This window comes from Brassica oleracea, chromosome C8, assembly GCF_000695525.1.
Source record: "Brassica oleracea var. oleracea cultivar TO1000 chromosome C8, BOL, whole genome shotgun sequence".
NCBI lineage: Eukaryota > Viridiplantae > Streptophyta > Magnoliopsida > Brassicales > Brassicaceae > Brassica > Brassica oleracea.
Genome location: NC_027755.1, coordinates 38,609,372 through 38,626,916, shown reverse-complemented (window position 1 = coordinate 38,626,916; position 17,545 = coordinate 38,609,372). Strand labels below are relative to the sequence as shown.

Genomic DNA, 17,545 nt, shown 5'->3' with positions numbered 1-17,545 from the left:
ATTTATTAGGGCCCAAACGTTATTTTTTCTTCGTGGATTTGGCGTGTTGGCCCACTGTTGAATTTGTTGTTGGAACAAAAACCCTCTACGCCAATATGAGGGTTTGGTTTAGTTTGTCTGTCTTAGTTTCTATCTTGATTTTTTTTCATTCGAATTAGGTATAAGCTTTTGGGTTTTGAGTGCATTTATCTGTCTTGTCCCTACATGTGATTGATGAGATTTGATCAAGTGGTGAATAAAAAACTGGGTCCCTTACGTTTTGTGGATATTTTTATTGAGTGGCCTTAATAATTACCTCTTTTCAATAAAGTGATCGAGACGACTTGGCGTTTACTGAATTCACGAGAATGACAAACAAAATTCAAACTCAATAGCATATTTCTTTATTAGCAAACTGTAAACTAAGCTTCCTTGGTTGCATAGTGGATCTCTCTTTGTGCGTGAGTCAAGTCAAGTGCAGGATGGGTAGTTGCTTCTCTATCCAAATATCAGGCGATTCAGTATTGGACCGTGTTGGTAGCTGCTTATGCGGAGAGGGCAATCATATTCTTAACCTTGAGAAGAATTTGGTGGCTCTGGAGAAAGCCATGATAGAACTCAAGGCAAGGCGAGATGATGTGTTAACAAGGGTCCGATTTAGAGAAGCCAAAGGTCAACGAAGGCTAAGCGCGCGAAGTCCAGGTATGGCTTACTAGTGTTGAGACCATCGAAAACCACTTTGATGATCTAAATAATAATAGAACTATGGAACTCCAAAGGTTGTGTCTTTCTGGTCTTTGTTCAAAAAACTTAATATCTAGCTTCCATTATGGGAGAAGGGTTTCTATGATGCTGAGAGAGGTTAAGGATCTTCTCAAACCTAATGGAGATTTTAAAGCTGTTGCGGCTGAAGTTGTTGTGACTGGATGTGTGGTGGAGGAAAGGCCTCTACAACCAGTAATTTTTGGTCAAGAAACGATGCTGGAAAGGGCGTGGAAGCACCTTATGGATGATGAGACTGCAATTATGGGCCTCTGCGGTATGGGTGGAGTAGGAAAAACAACTCTTCTCACACAGATAAACAATAAGTTTCGTGAGGCAGTTGATGGTTTCCAGATTGTCATTTGGGTTGTGGTGTCCAGTGATCTACGGGTTCACAAGATTCAAGATGATATCGCTAAGAAGTTAGGCCTTCGCGGAGAGGAGTGGGACATGAAAGAGGAAATAGATAAGGTCACTGATATACATGCTAAGTTGAAGAATAAAAAATTTGTCTTGTTATTGGATGACATTTGGAGGAAAATAGATTTAACAGAAATTGGAGTCCCATTTCCGACAAAGGAAAATGGATGCAAAGTAGTATTCACCACTCGTTCCAGCGAAGTATGTGGCCGCATGGGGGTTGATGATCCAATGGAAGTCCAATGTCTAACAGACAATGAAGCGTGGCATTTGTTCGAAAAAAAAGTCGGAACACTCACGTTAAAAAGCCACCCACGCATTCCTGAACAAGCAAGAAAAGTTGCCGGAAAATGTCGTGGCCTACCGTTAGCTCTCAACGTCATTGGCGAGACCATGTCAAGCAAGAGAACTATACAAGAATGGCAGCTTGCAATTCAGGTTTTGAACTCGTATGCTGCAGATTTCTGTGGCATGGTTGACCAAATCCTTCCTATTCTAAAGTACAGCTTTGACAATTTGAAGGGTGACCGGATCAAATCATGCTTCCTATATTGCTCTCTTTTTCCTGAAGATTATTTGAATAGAAAAAGAGAAGTTGATAGACTACTGGATATGCGAGGGATTCATAAGTGAAAATGAAGATAGAGAAGGAACAGTAAACCAAGGTTATGATATAATTGGTATCCTTGTCCGTGCATGCTTGCTGCTGGAGGAAGGAAGTAACAAATCAAAGGTGAAAATGCATGATGTGGTTCGTGAGATGGCTCTATGGATATCTTCTGACCTTGGAGATAATAGAGAAAAGTGTATCGTGAGAGCCGGTGTTGGGTTATGTGAGGTACCGGAAGTCGAGAAGTGGAGTGCGGTGGAGAGGATGTCATTGATGAATAATAAGGTTGAAAAGATATCTGGTAGTCCAAACTGTCCCAAACTAACAACTCTATTCCTCCAAGAAAACAGGCGATTGGGAAGTATCTCTGGTGAATTCTTTATGTGCATGCCAAAAGTAGTTGTTTTGGATCTATCACACTTGCCTCTTTGTGGATTGCCGGAGGAAATATCAGAGTTAGTCTCCCTAAAATATCTTGATTTGTCAAGATTAGGCCTGCGACTTCGGTTTTCCGAAACCGAACCGAACCGTCGGTTTTCTGTTAACCAAAGTTTTTAAAAACAATTCCGAAATAAACCGAATGAAATTTCGGTTCGGTTCGGTTCAGTTATCGGTTTATTTCGGTTTTTAATTTTATTTCCGAAAATAACCGAATTTTTAAATTTTCGGTTAATTTTGGTATAATTTTTCCAAAATATTTGGATATTTTCGGTAAATTCGGTTATTTTTGGGTTATTCGGTTATTTTCGGTTCGGGTTTTCGGTTATTTTCGGATATTTTTGGTTATTTTCGGTTTTTAAATTTTTTTTTTTTGAAAATCATAAACCGAACCGAAAACCGAATTAATTTTCAAAACCATACCGAATTGAACCGAATTGAAAACCGAACCGAAAACCGAAAAAACTGGTTCGGTCCGGTTCGGCCCATTCGGTTCGTACAAAAATCCCAGGCCTAGTAGTCAAGATCAATGATCTTTCGACTACCTGTTGGTCTCTGGAAATTGAAAAATCTAATACATTGAGGGTATGAATATTCGGAGAATCCATGGAATATCTAAGTTGTCGACTTTAAGAACATTAAAATTACTGGGTTGCAAACAACTTAAGTTTGCCGAAAGCTGGAAGGAGTTGCTTCTCTTGAAAGATTTAGAAGTTCTAACCATTGAAATCGAGTCGGAACTGGTTTTGGAGAAACTGTTTTTCTCGCACATGGGGAGGAGATGTATTCAAAAGGTAGTTATCATAGGCATTCCGGAAATATCAGTAAAAGGTCTTTGCTGATATTTGACGTGGTTGTTGTTCGCTCCAAACCTTATACATCTAAGTCTGACGAATTTAGGCCAACTAGAAGAAGTAGTGAGCAGAGAGAAAGCTGATGAGTTGCAGGTACAGGATATTATTCCTTTTGGAAATCTAGAAACTCTAGCGATGCTGAACTTGCCTGCGGTGAAGAGCATCTACTGGGCTCCCCTGCCATTTCCATGTCTGAGGGAAATGACCATAGACCGATGTCCGTCACTAGCAAAGCTTCCGCTAGATTCCAAAAGCGTAGCTGAAGTTGAAAGATTTGTCATAAAATGTGAAGCGGCAGACTGGATAGAAAGGATTGAATGGGAGGACAAAGCCACGAGACTCCGTTTCCTGCCTTCACGGAGAAAGGTACAGTATATGTCTTCTCCTCTCCTTTCACTATCTCATTTCCAAATATTTTATTTCCAAAACTGAGGAAACCTTTCCTTCTTTGATTGGTTTAGATGATGACGTACTACGAATAAGGCAACCCAGTGAGGCAAGTTGGTTTCCAATAAACCATCATACCGAATATGTGTCTCAGTAGAGTCTTACTCTGCTTTTTCTACTGTTTTGTGTCCGTCATAGTACACTCCTGAAAACCATCAGACGTGTTTCAGACAGTTACTCTCCTTTTTTTTTTTTTTGCTTCCTCTATGTCAGTTGATTTGTATCGAAACTTCTCGTTTCTGCAAACGTTGTGGTTGTGTTTTGGAGTGTGTGTGTGTATGTTCATTGTAATGTATTTGTTTAATCTATAATACATAGCTATGATACTTCAAGTGGGAAGCAAATGAAATGTCTCGTTATCCATAAGATGGTGTGTGAAACCCATAATAAACGAATAACTAACGGTCTTATCTTCTGACATTTTTCGGATGAATAAAACATTTCTCTTCCCTTAATGGGCAGATATCAATGGCTGGATTTGTTAACTCAGATCGACTGATATGCCATTCTTCAGTAGCATTATGTGTACATTTGTTTCTATCTGTTTATGTATTTCTAATGTATGCGATCTTTGAACCGCGTAGAAGGGACGACTGAAGACGGTCGCCGCTGGATTCTGTCTTCCTCTCTTCCCTCCATTAACTTCAGTCTCCGGAGATCTATTCCTCTTCTCCATCTCTCGGAGCTGGTATCCGTCTTTACTTCTTGTAATGTCTATAATCACCTGTTAGGAAACTATGCTATAAAAAGTTGCTGAGTTCTTAGCTGATGATGCAATGACTCTGCTTGCTTTAGTTCTTAGCTGAATAGTATTGTTTTATGGTTTATACAGAATAGTTAAATGTGGAAGTATAAGTAACAAACTGTGTTTTTGATGTATGTGTAACTTTGTTCATGGATGAGATGGGGTTCCTTAAAGTTCTGAGCTTTATATTTTTTCTGGAATGCTTTACTTTTTCCCCTAAGTGAGAAGAATGAGCTAGATGCTGTATCAGCTTTTAGCGAGATTGTTCCTGATACAGTCTTTTTTTTCTATGACTTTGAGAGGCAAGTTACATCTCTACTTCATGAAACTTTAGTTACTCCTATTTCATTAAACCAGAGTCAGAAAGATTGTATTGAGTTTTTGTCTGGATCGAGGATACAATAAATGCTAAACTTAACATCTTAAACTCTTTAGTATTGGGCTCGTAACCATCCACGAGATACAGAAATTGAATCTGCTATCAAATCCGGAGACGATGCCGGTTTGGCCTTGGTCAAAAGATCATATAGCTACATTCACAAGCATGGTTACAAGTCCAAGCTTATGGCTGCTGCTGTCCGAAACAAATAAGACTTGTTCAGTTCTTCTCGGGTTAACTCAACCCCCGCTTTGACCATCAAAATCTGATTCCATTCTAACTCTCAGTGTTATCCTCAATCTCAGGGTTGATTATGTCATTGCTTCATTAAAGGTACTGCAATCTCTCAAAGACTCACCTGCCTTTCCTGACGATGAAAAATACTCATTCGTTCGGAAACTTTCTCCTGATACCGCAACACACTACAACTTCACCAACAAAGAGGTTAGTTCTGATTACTAAACCTTATAACCAACACTTCTGGTTAGTTTAACCGCTGTCTAATCATTTTTGTTTGATTCTAGTTTAGCTGATAAAATGGGACCACCTAAGCTTGGCTTCAGCTATTATGGGTCCTTGCACCCGTGGAGCTTTTGTCAGCTGGTGTGGAAGGTTATGCAAACCTAGCTAAACGTATTGAAGAGCTCTTTGGGAAGATTTGGGCCACCTCCAAATGCCTAAAACGAAGCTTTTATCTTCGTTACTAAGGATCTTAAATCAATAAGAGAAGTTTTGCCGTCGCTGAAAACCTAAAATTGATGAATATTTGTTTTGGAGGTTTGTTATGTGAAGACGCTCCGTGGGTATGTTTGTGTAAGTGTGTGACACACTGTGTGTCTTGTGGCTGTTGTATTTCCAAAATGTAAAAAAATGTAGAGCAGCAAGCTAACAATATATCCTGATAAGGATGCATATCTGGGGTTTACATGGAAAAATAATAGTATGTGGAGTGATTTCAGGAATGTGTAACAATAAGGTGATTGTTTGTAAAACTCTGCCTACAGATGGTGGAAAATGGTAGTTTGTCATCGCATGACTGCGCACTCATCACTAAATCAAATACTAATATGCGTTCCAGTAATTCAATATTTTCACCATTATAGACACATTTAACTATTTTTCTGAGAAAATTCATATGAACTTTTAACTTATATTGGAACTCTTGACGTTGGTTTATACATTTTTGGGTTAATTTCACTTAATTTATTTTGATAGAGTTTCTTTTGACGAATCTGGAAAATAATAAAGAAGCTGATGATATTCGTTCGGGCCCAACCCTTTTTTCTTCGTATGGATTTGGTTGTGTCGGCCGGTCTTTGTTGTCGAACTACAAACCTTCTGCGCCAGAAGGAAGGTTCGGTTTAGTAAACATTCAGCAGTATCACCACGTCATGCTTACTTGTCAAACAGTCAAACCCAATTTCGCAGGGTTCATCGTGAAACAAGAAATAGACCACACGGTATTGAATCTCGAGCTAACGAGAAGAAGAGACAATCCGGCAAACGGATCGTAAAAATGAGAATTTTCTCGAAAATGAGAAACTCGTTACGTAGTTCATTCGGTTTTCGATTTTATGATGTGAGCTCGCATGTTTCGTTGGTGATGCAGTCTCCCTTTCTCTGTGTTTGATATTTAATTCCAGCTCACCTGATCTCAAACGGATAATACATATGATCTTTCTTTATAGGAGTTAACTTGTGTTGATTAAAAAATTGATCTTTGCCTTTGTCTGTCTTTAGTTTCTATCTTGTTTATTTCAATCGAATTAGGCTATAAGTTCACGGGTTTTGACTTTATACGTAGTGACCTGCTATGGTAAGTTTCTATCTTGTTTATGTCTTGTCTCTTCATGAGCTGCGCGCGATGACAAGTTGTTTCTACATCTCATTTGCATATCAGTGTGAATAAAAATTGGGCCCCCTAAGTTTTGTATTTATTGAAATTGCCTCATTTTCAACCAAAGTGATAGAGTCCACTTGTTTTCTTATATCCCGACGACTTGACTTTAGGCATAGTTCCTTATTGGCAAATTTTAAAGTAAACTTCCTTGGTTGCATTGTGGAACTCTCTTTGTGTGTCAATTCAAGTGCAGGATGGGTGGTTGCATCTCTATCCAAGTATCATGCGATCAAGTGCTGAACCGTGTTGGTAGCTGCTTCTGCGGAAAAGGCAATCATATTGGTAACCTTGAGAAGAATTTGGTGGATCTGGAGAAATCCATGGGAGTACTTAAGGCAAGGCGAGATGATGTGTTAACAAGGGTGGGTGCAAGGGGAAGAAGCAAAAGGTCACCGAAGGCTAAACGAAGTCCAGGTATGGCTTACTAGTGTTCAGACCATCGAAAACCATTTTGATGATCTAAATATTACTAGAACCAGGGAACTCCACAGGTTGTGTCTTTTTGGTGTTTGTTCGAAAAACTTTAAATCCAGCTTCCATTACGGGAGAATGGTTTCTCTTATGTTGAAAGAGGTTGAGAATCTCAAATCTAGTGGAGTTTTTGGAGCTGTTGCGCTTAAAAAGCCAGTTGTGAGATGTGTGGTGGAGGAAAGGCCTCTACAAGCAGCAATTTTTGGTCAAGGAAAAATGCTAGAAACGGCGTGGAACCGCGTCATGGATGATGAGACTGGAACTATGATGGGCCTCTACGGAATGGGCGGAGTAGGAAAAACAACTCTTCTCACACAGATCAGCAAAAGGTTTCGTGAGACAGCCCATGGTGCTCAGATTATCATTTGGATTGTGGTGTCCAGTGATCTACGAGTAGAGAAGATTCGAGATGATATCGCCGAGAAGTTAGGCCTCCGCGGAGAGGCGTGGAACCTATGGAGGATAAGAAATTTGTCTTGTTGTTGGATGACATTTGGAGGAAAGTTGATTTAACAGAAATTGGAGTCCCTTTTCCTACAAGGGAAAACGGATGCAAAGTAGTATTCACTACTCGTTCTAGAGAAGTATGTGGTCACATGGGGGTTGATGATCCAATGGAAGTTCAATGTCTAACAGACAATGAAGCGTGGGACTTGTTCGAGAAAAAAGTCGGACCACTCACGTTAAAAAGCCACCCAAGTATTCCTGAACAAGCAAGAAAAGTTGCTGAAAAATGTTGTGGCCTACCGTTAGCTCTCAACGTCATTGGCGAGACCATGTCATGCAAGAGAACTATACAAGAATGGGATCTTGCGGTTCAGGTTTTGAATTCGTATGCTGCAGACTTTTCTGGCATGGAAGACCGAATCCTTCCTATTCTAAAGTATAGCTATGACAACTTGAAGAGTGAACACATCAAGTCATGCTTCCAGTATTGCTCTCTTTTTCCTGAAGATTATTTGATAGAAAAAGAGAAGTTGATAGACTACTGGATATGTGAGGGATTCATAAGTGAAAAAGAAGATAGAGAAAGAAGAGTAAACCAAGGTTATGATATAATTGATACTCTTGTCCGTTCATGTTTGCTGCTGGAGGAAGAAAACAACAAATCAAAGGTTAAATTGCATGATGTGGTCCGTGAGATGTCTCTATGGATATCATCTGATTTTGGAGAAAACAGAGAAAATTGGATCGTGCGAGCCGGTGTTGGGTTATGCGAGGTACCGAAAGTCGAAAAGTGGAGTGCTGTCGAAAAGATGTCACTGATGATTAATAAGATTGAAGAGATATCTGGTAGTCCCAATTTCCCCAAACTAACAACTCTATTCCTCCAAGAAAACATGCCATTGGCAAGTATCTCAGGTGAATTCTTTAAGTGTATGCCAAAACTAGTTGTTTTGGATCTATCTGAGAACTTGGGTCTTAATAGATTGCCGGAGGAATTATCAGAGTTAAACTCCTTAAAATATCTTGATTTGTCAAGAACAATGATCTTGCGACTACCTGTTGGTCTCTGGAAGTTGAAAAAGCTAGTACATTTGTACCTAGAGGGTATGAGGGATCTTCTGAGTATGGATGGAATATCTAAGTTGTCAAGTTTAAGAACATTAAAGTTACTAGGTTGCAAACAACTTAGGTTTGACAAAAGCTGGAAGGAGTTGGTTCTCTTGAAACATTTAGAAGTTCTAACCATTGAAATCAAGTCAAAATTGGTTTTGGAGAAACTGTTTTTCTCACACATGGGGAGGAGATGCGTTGAAAAGGTTGTTATCAAAGGAACATGGCAAGAATCTTTCGGATTCTTGAACTTTCCGACTATTCTTCCTAGCCTCAAAGGTTCTTGCTTCTTAAGTCTCTCTTCTGTGGCTATAAAAGACTGTGGTTTAAAGGATTTGAAGTGGTTGCTGTTCGCTCCAAACCTTATACATCTAGCTCTGGTGAATTTAATGCAACTAGAAGAAGTAGTGAGCATTGAGGAAGCTGATGAGATGCAGGTACAAGGTATTGTTCTTTTTGGAAAACTAGAAACTCTACTGATGAGTGACTTGCCTGAGGTGAAGAGCATCTACGGGACTCCCCTGGCATTTCCATGTCTGAGGGAAATGGACATAGAACAATGTCCGAAACTTGGGAAGCTTCCGCTCAGTTCCAAAAGCGTCGCTGAAGTTGAAAGGTTTGTTATAATATACAGATCGGCAGATTGGATAGAAAGGGTTAATTGGGAGGACGAAGCCACGAGACTCCGTTTCCTGCCTTCACGCAGAATGGTATATCCTCTCTCCCTTCACTATCTCGTTTCCAAATATTTTATTTTCAAACTGAAACCTTTTCTTTGGTTGGTTTAGGAAGACAACCCAGAGAGGCATCTTGATTTGCTATAAACCATCAAACAGCATCTCTTCAATAGTGCACTGTTCAAAACTATCAGACAAACAGATACGTGTTCCAGACATGTTACTCTCCTCTCTTTTTTGCTTCCTCTCTGTCAGTTGATTTGTATCAAACTTCTTTTTTTCTGCAAACGTTGTGGTTGTGTTTTGAAGTGTGAGTGTGTGTGTTCATTGTAATATATGATGCTTGAAGATAGTCTTATATTCTGACATTTTTTTTCGAATAGATAAAAATGGCGGGTGCCACCTTAATGGGAAAATATTAACGGCTGGATTTGTTAACTCAGTCAACGGTTTGCTGAGAAACAAAATATGCAATCCACTTTGCATCTCCTCCTTCTGCAACTCTCTTTGCTTCGATCCAAGTACTAGCCCTCTTTTTTTTTTTTGCTTTATCTAATTCTTCAGTAGCATTCTGTGTACATATGTTTCTCTCTGTTTATGTATTTCACATGTATGTGATCTGTGAACCACACAGAAGGGACGACTGAAAACGGTAGCAGTCGCTTCTCTTCCCTCCATTAACTTCAGTCTTCATGCTTCTGCCAGCTCTTCCTCCTCCTCATCTCCATCTTCTTCATCCCAATTTGGTCTGAAAACTGATGATACAATGGCTGTGCTTGCTTTAGTTCTTAGCTGAACAATGTTGATTTATGGTTCATACCAAATTGTTAAATGTGAAGTGTAAGTACCAAACTGTGTCTTTGATATATGTGTGTAACTATGTTCATGGATGAGGTGGGGTTCCTAAAGTTCTGAGATTTATATTTTTCTGGTTGATCTATCAGCTTTTAGCGATATTGTTCCTGATACAGTCCTTTTTCGATGACTTTGAGAGGTAAGTTACGTCTCTACTTCATGAAACTTTAGTTACTGCTATATCGTTAAACCAGAGTCAGAAAGAATGTATTGAGTTTTTGTCTGGATCGAGGATACAAGAAATGCTAAAGTTAACATCTTAATCTCTTTAGGATTGGGCTCGTAACCATTCAGAAGTTACAGAGATTGAAACTGACACCAAATCCGGAGAAGGTCCCAGTTTGGCCTTGGTTAAATGATCATATAACTACATTCACAAGTATGGTTATAAGTCCAAGCATATGGCTGCTGCTGTCCGAAACAAACAAGACTTGTTCAGTCATCTGATCTTGGGAAAAATAAAGCTACATTTGCCAACTATGGATAGTCTCCGTAGTCTGATCTTGTTGAATTGTGAAATTTCAGAGATAAAGATAGAGAGGCCATCATGGAACACAGATCCGACAAGCTCATGTTTCTTCAACCTCTCCCAAATCATCATTCATGTTTGCTCTAGCCTAAAGGATTTGAATTGGCTGTTGTTTGCTCCAAACATTACTTATCTTATGATTGAGCAGTTAGAGTAGCTAGATGATATAATTAGTGAAGAGAAAGCCACATGTGTTACTAAGGAGCAACAGCAACTGCATATGACTATTTCTTTCCAGAAACTACAGATTCACTTGTCTAATATACCGGAGCTGAAGAGTATCTATTGGAGTCTTTTGTCTTCTTTATGCCTACGTGGAATCTACGTAGAAAGGTGTCCAACGTAGAAAGATGTCCAAAGCTGAGAAAGCTTCCCTTGGATTCTACAAGTAGCATTGTGGGTGAAGAGTTTGTCATACAATACGAGGAGAAAGATTGGGTCGGAAAGTCTTGACTGGAAGGATGAAGCAACCAAAACTCCGTTTCTTACCGTCCACAAAACTGATGCATCCTTTCTCCTAGTCTCTCTATTTTTACAAACACAAATAAATAAATTTACATTGGATTATACTTTACAAAAAGTTTATACCACAAATATAGACTTTAAAAATCAAAATAACCAAAATGTTTCATTAAAGAGGTAAGTATACATTTATAGCTATAGGGTTAACTAATTCAAACCTTAAGGTTTACAGTTAGGAGGTGGAGATTTGGATTTGAGATTTAAAATTTTATAAAATAAAAAATAAATATTAAAAATTTAAAAATAGTTTCAAAAATTAGTTCCGAATTTCAAAAAAAAAAATTTTTAAAAAACTTCGAAAAAAAAAATTCAAAAAAAAATTATAAAAAGTTCGAATTTGAAAACATATAATCTAAAACTATAAAAAAATATTTTTTTTATTTTTTTATATATCTAGGATATTAGTGTCCTTTTACCTATTAAATAAAACATTGTGGTCATTTTCCTTCTTGTGGTCTATTTTTGTGACTAAAACTTGAAAATAGTCTATTTATGAGAATTGCCCTATACTTTACTTTATATTTCTTCTCCCGTTTCTTTTGTTGCAGTTTTTTCTTTCACAATAATCGTCAAACAAGAATTTCTCTTCAAATGATTCTATTAAAACAATATATAACATTCTATAACTTTGTATTTTTTTTTTTGAACTGCTATAACTTTATATTGTTACAGTGGGTTGTTATTCTTTGTTATTTGAAGACGGTGTGTGGGTATGTTTTTGTAAGTTTGTGTTTTGTGGTTGTTGTGTTTCTAGAATGTGAAAATGTAGAGCAATAAGCTAATAAATAATGTATCCGTATAAGAATGCATATATGGGGCTACTTGTAAAAATAATAGTATGTGGAGTGATTTCGAGAATGTGTAGTAATATGGGGATCATTTGTAAAACTTTTCTATAAAAAGGGAAAAAAATAGTTCGAAATTGCATGATTGCGCACTCATCACTCAGACACCTGTTATCAGACGTATAATGCATACTAGGTTTATTTAAAAAGCAGATTATAATGCTCTTTTGGTTTCTTGGAGTTAACTTATGATTGAAAAAATTGATCTCTGCCTATATCGGTCTGTGACGTCTGTCTTAGTTTCTGTCTTAATTTTCATTCGAATTAGGCATTAAGCTTTCGTGTTTCGAGTGCATATATCTGTCTTTTCTCTTCATGAGCCGGGGTGGTGAATAAAAATCGCCCCCCTTGTTCGACACTACTAAGTTTTGTATTGATTAAGTAGCCTTAAAAAATTGCCTCCGTGTTCGTACCAAACGTGATATAGACGACTTGCGTAATTGCTTGAAAAAAGTCACCTCTATTTTTTTTAATTCCGATGACTTGACTTTTTTCTGAATACAGAAGAAGGACAAATAATATTCCAGTTCTACAGCATAGTTCTTTATTGGCAAATTGTTCCTTAGTCGCATATTTGATCTCTCTTTGTGTGTAAGTCAAGTGCAGGATGGGTGGTTGCATCTCTATCCAAATATCAGGCGATTCGGACCATATTCGTAATCTGGAGAAGAATTTGGTGGCTCTGGAGGAAACCATAAGAGTACTCAAGTCAAGGCGATATGATGTGTTAAGAAGGGTGCAAGAGGAAGAAGGCAAGGGTCAACAAAGGCTAAACGAAGTCCAGGTATGGGTTACAAGTGTTCAGACCATCGAAAATCACTTTGACGATCTAAATATTACCAGAACCAGGGAACTACAAAGGTTGTGTCTTCTTGGTGTTTGTTCGAAGAACGTAAAGTCTAGCTTCCATTACGGGAGAAGGGTTTCTCTCATGTTGAAAGAGGTTGAGAGTCTCATATCTAACGGAGTTTTTGATGTTGTTGCGGCTGAACCGCCAGCTATGAGATGCGTAGTTGAGGAAAGGCCTTTACAACCGGTAATTTTTGGTCGAGAAACGATGCTAGAGAAGGCGTGGAATCGCCTCATGGATGAGGAGACTCAAACTGTGGGCCTCTATGGAATCGGTGGAGTAGGAAAAACAACTCTTCTCACACAGATCAACAATAAGTTGTGTGACGGAGTTGATGGTGTCCAGATTGTCATTTGGGTTGTGGTGTCCAGTGATCTACGGGTTGAGAAGATTCAAGATGATATCGCTGAGAAGTTAGGCCTTCATGGAGAGGAGTGGGACTGGAAAGATAAAAGACATAAGGCCTATGATATACAAGCTCGTATGAAGAATAAGAAATTTGTCTTATTATTGGATAACATCTGGAGAAAAGTGGATTTAGAAGACATCGGAGTTCCATTTCCGACAAGGGAAAACGGATGCAAAGTAGTATTCACCACTCGTTCCAGGGAAGTATGTGGCTACATGGGGGTCGATGATCCAATGGAAGTCCAGTGTCTAACAGACAGTGCTGCGTGGGATCTGTTCAAGAAAAAAGTCGGACCACTCACGTTAAAAAGCCACCCACGCATTCTAGAACAAGCAAGGAAAGTTTCTGAAAAATGCGGTGGCCTACCGTTAGCTCTCAGCGTCATTGGCGAGACCATGTCATGCAAGAGAACTATAAAAGAATGGGATCTTGCGGTTGAGGCTTTTGCTGGCATGGATGACCAAATCCTTCCTATTCTAAAGTATAGCTATGATAACTTGAAGGGTGAGCAGATCAAGTCATGCTTCCAATATTGCTCTCTTTTTCCTGAAGATTATTTGATAGAAAAAGAGAAGTTGATAGACTACTGGATATGTGAGAGATTCATAGGAGAAAACGAAGACAGAGAAAGAACAGTAAACCAAGGTTATGGTATAATTGCTTCCCTTGTCAGTTCATGTTTGCTGCTGGAGGAAGGAAGCAGTATATCAAAGGTGAAAATGCATGATGTGGTTCGTGAGATGGCTCTAGGGATATCATCTGATTTTGGAAAAAAAAGAGAAAAGTGTATCGTGCGAGCCGGAGTTGGGTTAAGTAAGGTACCCAAAGTCGAGAAGTGGAGTGCTGTGGAATAAGATTGAAGGGATATCTGGTAGTCCCGAGTGTCCCGAACTAACGACTCTATTTCTCCAAGAAAACAGCGCGTATATCTCAAGTGGCTTCTTTAAGCATATGCCAAAACTAGTTGTTTTGGATCTATCTCAGAACGATAGTCTTTCTGAATTGCCGAAGGAAATATCAGAGTTAGTCTCCTTAAAATATCTTGATTTGTCAAGAACAGATATCTGGGAGCTACCTGCTGGTCTCTGGAAGTTGAAAAGGCTAATACATTTGTATCTAGAGCGCATGAGGAATCTTGAGAGTATCGATGGAATATCTATGTTGTCGAGTTTAAGAAGATTAAAATTACTAGGTTCCCATCGAGTCCAATTTGACAAAAGCTCGGAGGAGTTGCTTCTCTTGAAACATTTAGAAGTTCTAACCATTGAGATCGGGTCAAATATGGATTTGGAGAAGCTGTTTTTCTCACAAATCGGGAGGAAATGTGTTCAAAAGGTTGTTATCAGAGACATTTTTTACTTTCCGACTGTTCTCCGTAGCCTCAAAGGTCCTTGCTTCCTAAGTCTCTCCTATGTGACTGTAAAAAACTGTGGTGGTTTAAAGGATTTGACGTTGTTGTTGTGCGCTCCAAACCTTATACAACTACACCTGGTGGGTTTAGAGAAACTAGAAGAAGTAGCGAACATAGAGAAAGCTAAAAGGATGCAGGTACAAGGTATTATTCCTTTTGGAAAACTAGAAACTCTAGTGATGCTTGAATTGCCTGAGGTGAAGAGCACCTACTGGACTCCCCTGCCATTTCCATGTCTGAGGGAAATGCACATAGAACAATGTCCGAAACTAAGAAAGCTTCCGCTCAATTCCAGAAGCGTAGCTGAAGTTGAAAGGTTTGTCATACAATATGCACCGGAAAATTGGATAGGAAGGGTTGAATGGGAGGACGAAGCCACGAGACTCCGTTTCCTGCCATCACGCAGAATTGTATATCTCTTCTATCCTCTCTCCGTTTTTACTATCTCATTTCCAAATATTGTTTCCAAAACTGAAACCTTTTCTTTGGTTGGTTTATAGGAAGACAACCCAGGGAGGCATGTTGGTTTCCGATGAACCATCAAACCGAATCTCTGTCTCAATATCGTACTGTTGAAAACCATCAGACCAACACATACGTACGTGTGTCAGACATGTTACTCTACTTTTATTTTTGCTTCCTCTCTGGTTGATTTGTATCAAACTTCCTAATTCTTTTTTTTCTGCAAACGTTGTGAGTGTGAATGTGAGTGTGAGTGTGAGTGTTCATTGTAATGTATGATACTTCAAGTGGGACGCAAATGAAATGTCTCGTTATCCATAAGATGGTGTGTGAAAGTCCTAACCATAATAAATTAATAGCTAAACGATCTTATTTTCTGAAATATTTGGGATAAATAAAAATGGCCGTGCCGACCTTAAACTGAAATATTTGGGATAAATTAATGCTAACGATCTTGGAGCTGGTATTGAATCCTATTTTGGTCTGAAAACTGATGATACAATGGCTGTGCTTGCTTTAGTTCTTAACTGAACAGTGTATGAGTTATGGTTCATACCAAATTGTTAAATGTGAAGTTTAAGTACCAAACTGTCTTTGATGTATGTGTGTAAATGTGAAGATCCCGGTTTGGCCTTGGTCAGAAGATCATATAACTACATTCACAAGTATGGTTACAAGTCCAAGCTTATGTCTGCTGTTGTCCCCTGCTTTGACCATCAAGATTCTGATTCCATTCTAACTCTCAGTGTTATCCTCAGTCTCGGGGTTGATTATGTCATTGCTCCATTAAAGGTACTTCAATCTCTCAAAGACTCACCTTCCATTCAAGATGATTAAAAAGACTCCGTTTGGAAACTTTCTCCTGATACTGCAGCACACTACAACTTCACCAACAAATAGGTTAGTTCTGATCACTAAACCTAACGAGCACTTCTGGTTAGCTCAACCGCTATCTAATATTTTTTGTCAGCTGGTGTGGAAGGTTATGCGAAACGTGTTGCAGAGCTCTTTGGGAAGATTTGGTCACATCCGAATGTCTAAAACGAAGTTTTTATCTTCGTTACTAAGGATGTTAAATCAATAAGAGAACTAAACTCCATGTTAATGAACCTCTTTAGTTTCCTTATCTTTTTTTTTGTTTCCTTGTGTCTTGCTCAATACGGTTCCTTGTGTGAGACTTAGGCTACAAGTTAGCTGAACTAGATTAATCGTCGTCGTGTTCTTTGGTCTGAAACTTGTGGATTAGACACCTACATCCATAAACTTATGTGTGAACCAAATAATAAGTTGAATGAAGACAAAGGGCCTGTTTGTTTATCTATCTAAATGAGCCATCTGGATGAAGATGAGAGTTTTGTTTGTTTATGCACTAAAAATGCAACTCATCCAGATGGATCATCCGAATGACTTTCAGAAATTTAGGCTTGATTTTAAAGTCAATCCAGCTGAACCAATTTGGATCATTTGAATGAAGATGATTCATTCAAAATGGTATAATGTCTATTATGCCCATAATGTAATTCACAAATTACAAACCTAAACATAATATCATTTTGTCACACACGAAAACTGACAAAACCACAAAAACGCGTTTTTCCGCGAAAACCTAAAAACTAATTTTTCATGTCAAAACCCCAAAACACATTTTTCCGCCAAAATTGGAAAACGCGTTTTTATCCAGCTGAACCAATTTGGATCATTTGAATGAAGATGATTCATTCAAAATGGTATAATGTCTATTATGCCCATAATGTAATTCACAAATTACAAACCTAAACATAATATCATTTTGTCACACACGAAAACTGACAAAACCACAAAAACGCGTTTTTCCGCGAAAACCTAAAAACTAATTTTTCATGTCAAAACCCCAAAACACATTTTTCCGCCAAAATTGGAAAACGCGTTTTTATTCCAAATTTGCAAAAACGTGTTTTCATGCGAAAATCACAAAAACATGTTTTCACGCCAAAACCCCAAAACGCATTTTCCGCTAAAACACAAACACGTTTTCCCACCAAAATCGCAAAAACGTGTTTTCCCGCCATAACCTGTTTTCCCGCCATAACGTGTTTTTCCGCAAAAATTGCAAAAACGCGTTTTCACGCCAAAACCCCAAAAACGTGTTGTCCCGCAAAAATCGCAAAACGCGTTTTCCCGTCAAAATTGCAAAATATCGTTTTTCCGTCAAAATGAAAAATCTTCTTTTCACGCCAAAACCGAAATTTTTGGTTTACCTGCCAAAACAAAAAAAACGTGTTTTCCCACCAAAACCGAAAATCTCATTTTCCCGCAAAAACTGCAAAATGTGTTTTTCCAACAAAATCGTAAAATCTCATTTTCCGGCCAAAATCGAAAAAAATTTGTTTTCCCGCCAAAACTGCAAAAACGCATTTTTCCGTCAAAATCGCAAAATATCGTTT

The 17,545-nt window shown here is 38.5% G+C and overlaps 3 pseudogenes; all 3 read left to right on the top strand.

Annotated features, from left to right (window-relative positions):
• Nucleotides 1–306: 306 nt before the first annotated feature.
• On the top strand, nt 307–5,506 carry LOC106311796 (annotated as a pseudogene).
• A 1,066-nt stretch (nt 5,507–6,572) lies between these two features.
• LOC106311795 lies at nt 6,573–9,599 on the top strand (annotated as a pseudogene).
• A 2,969-nt stretch (nt 9,600–12,568) lies between these two features.
• Nucleotides 12,569–15,408, top strand: LOC106310553 (annotated as a pseudogene).
• Nucleotides 15,409–17,545: the final 2,137 nt, after the last annotated feature.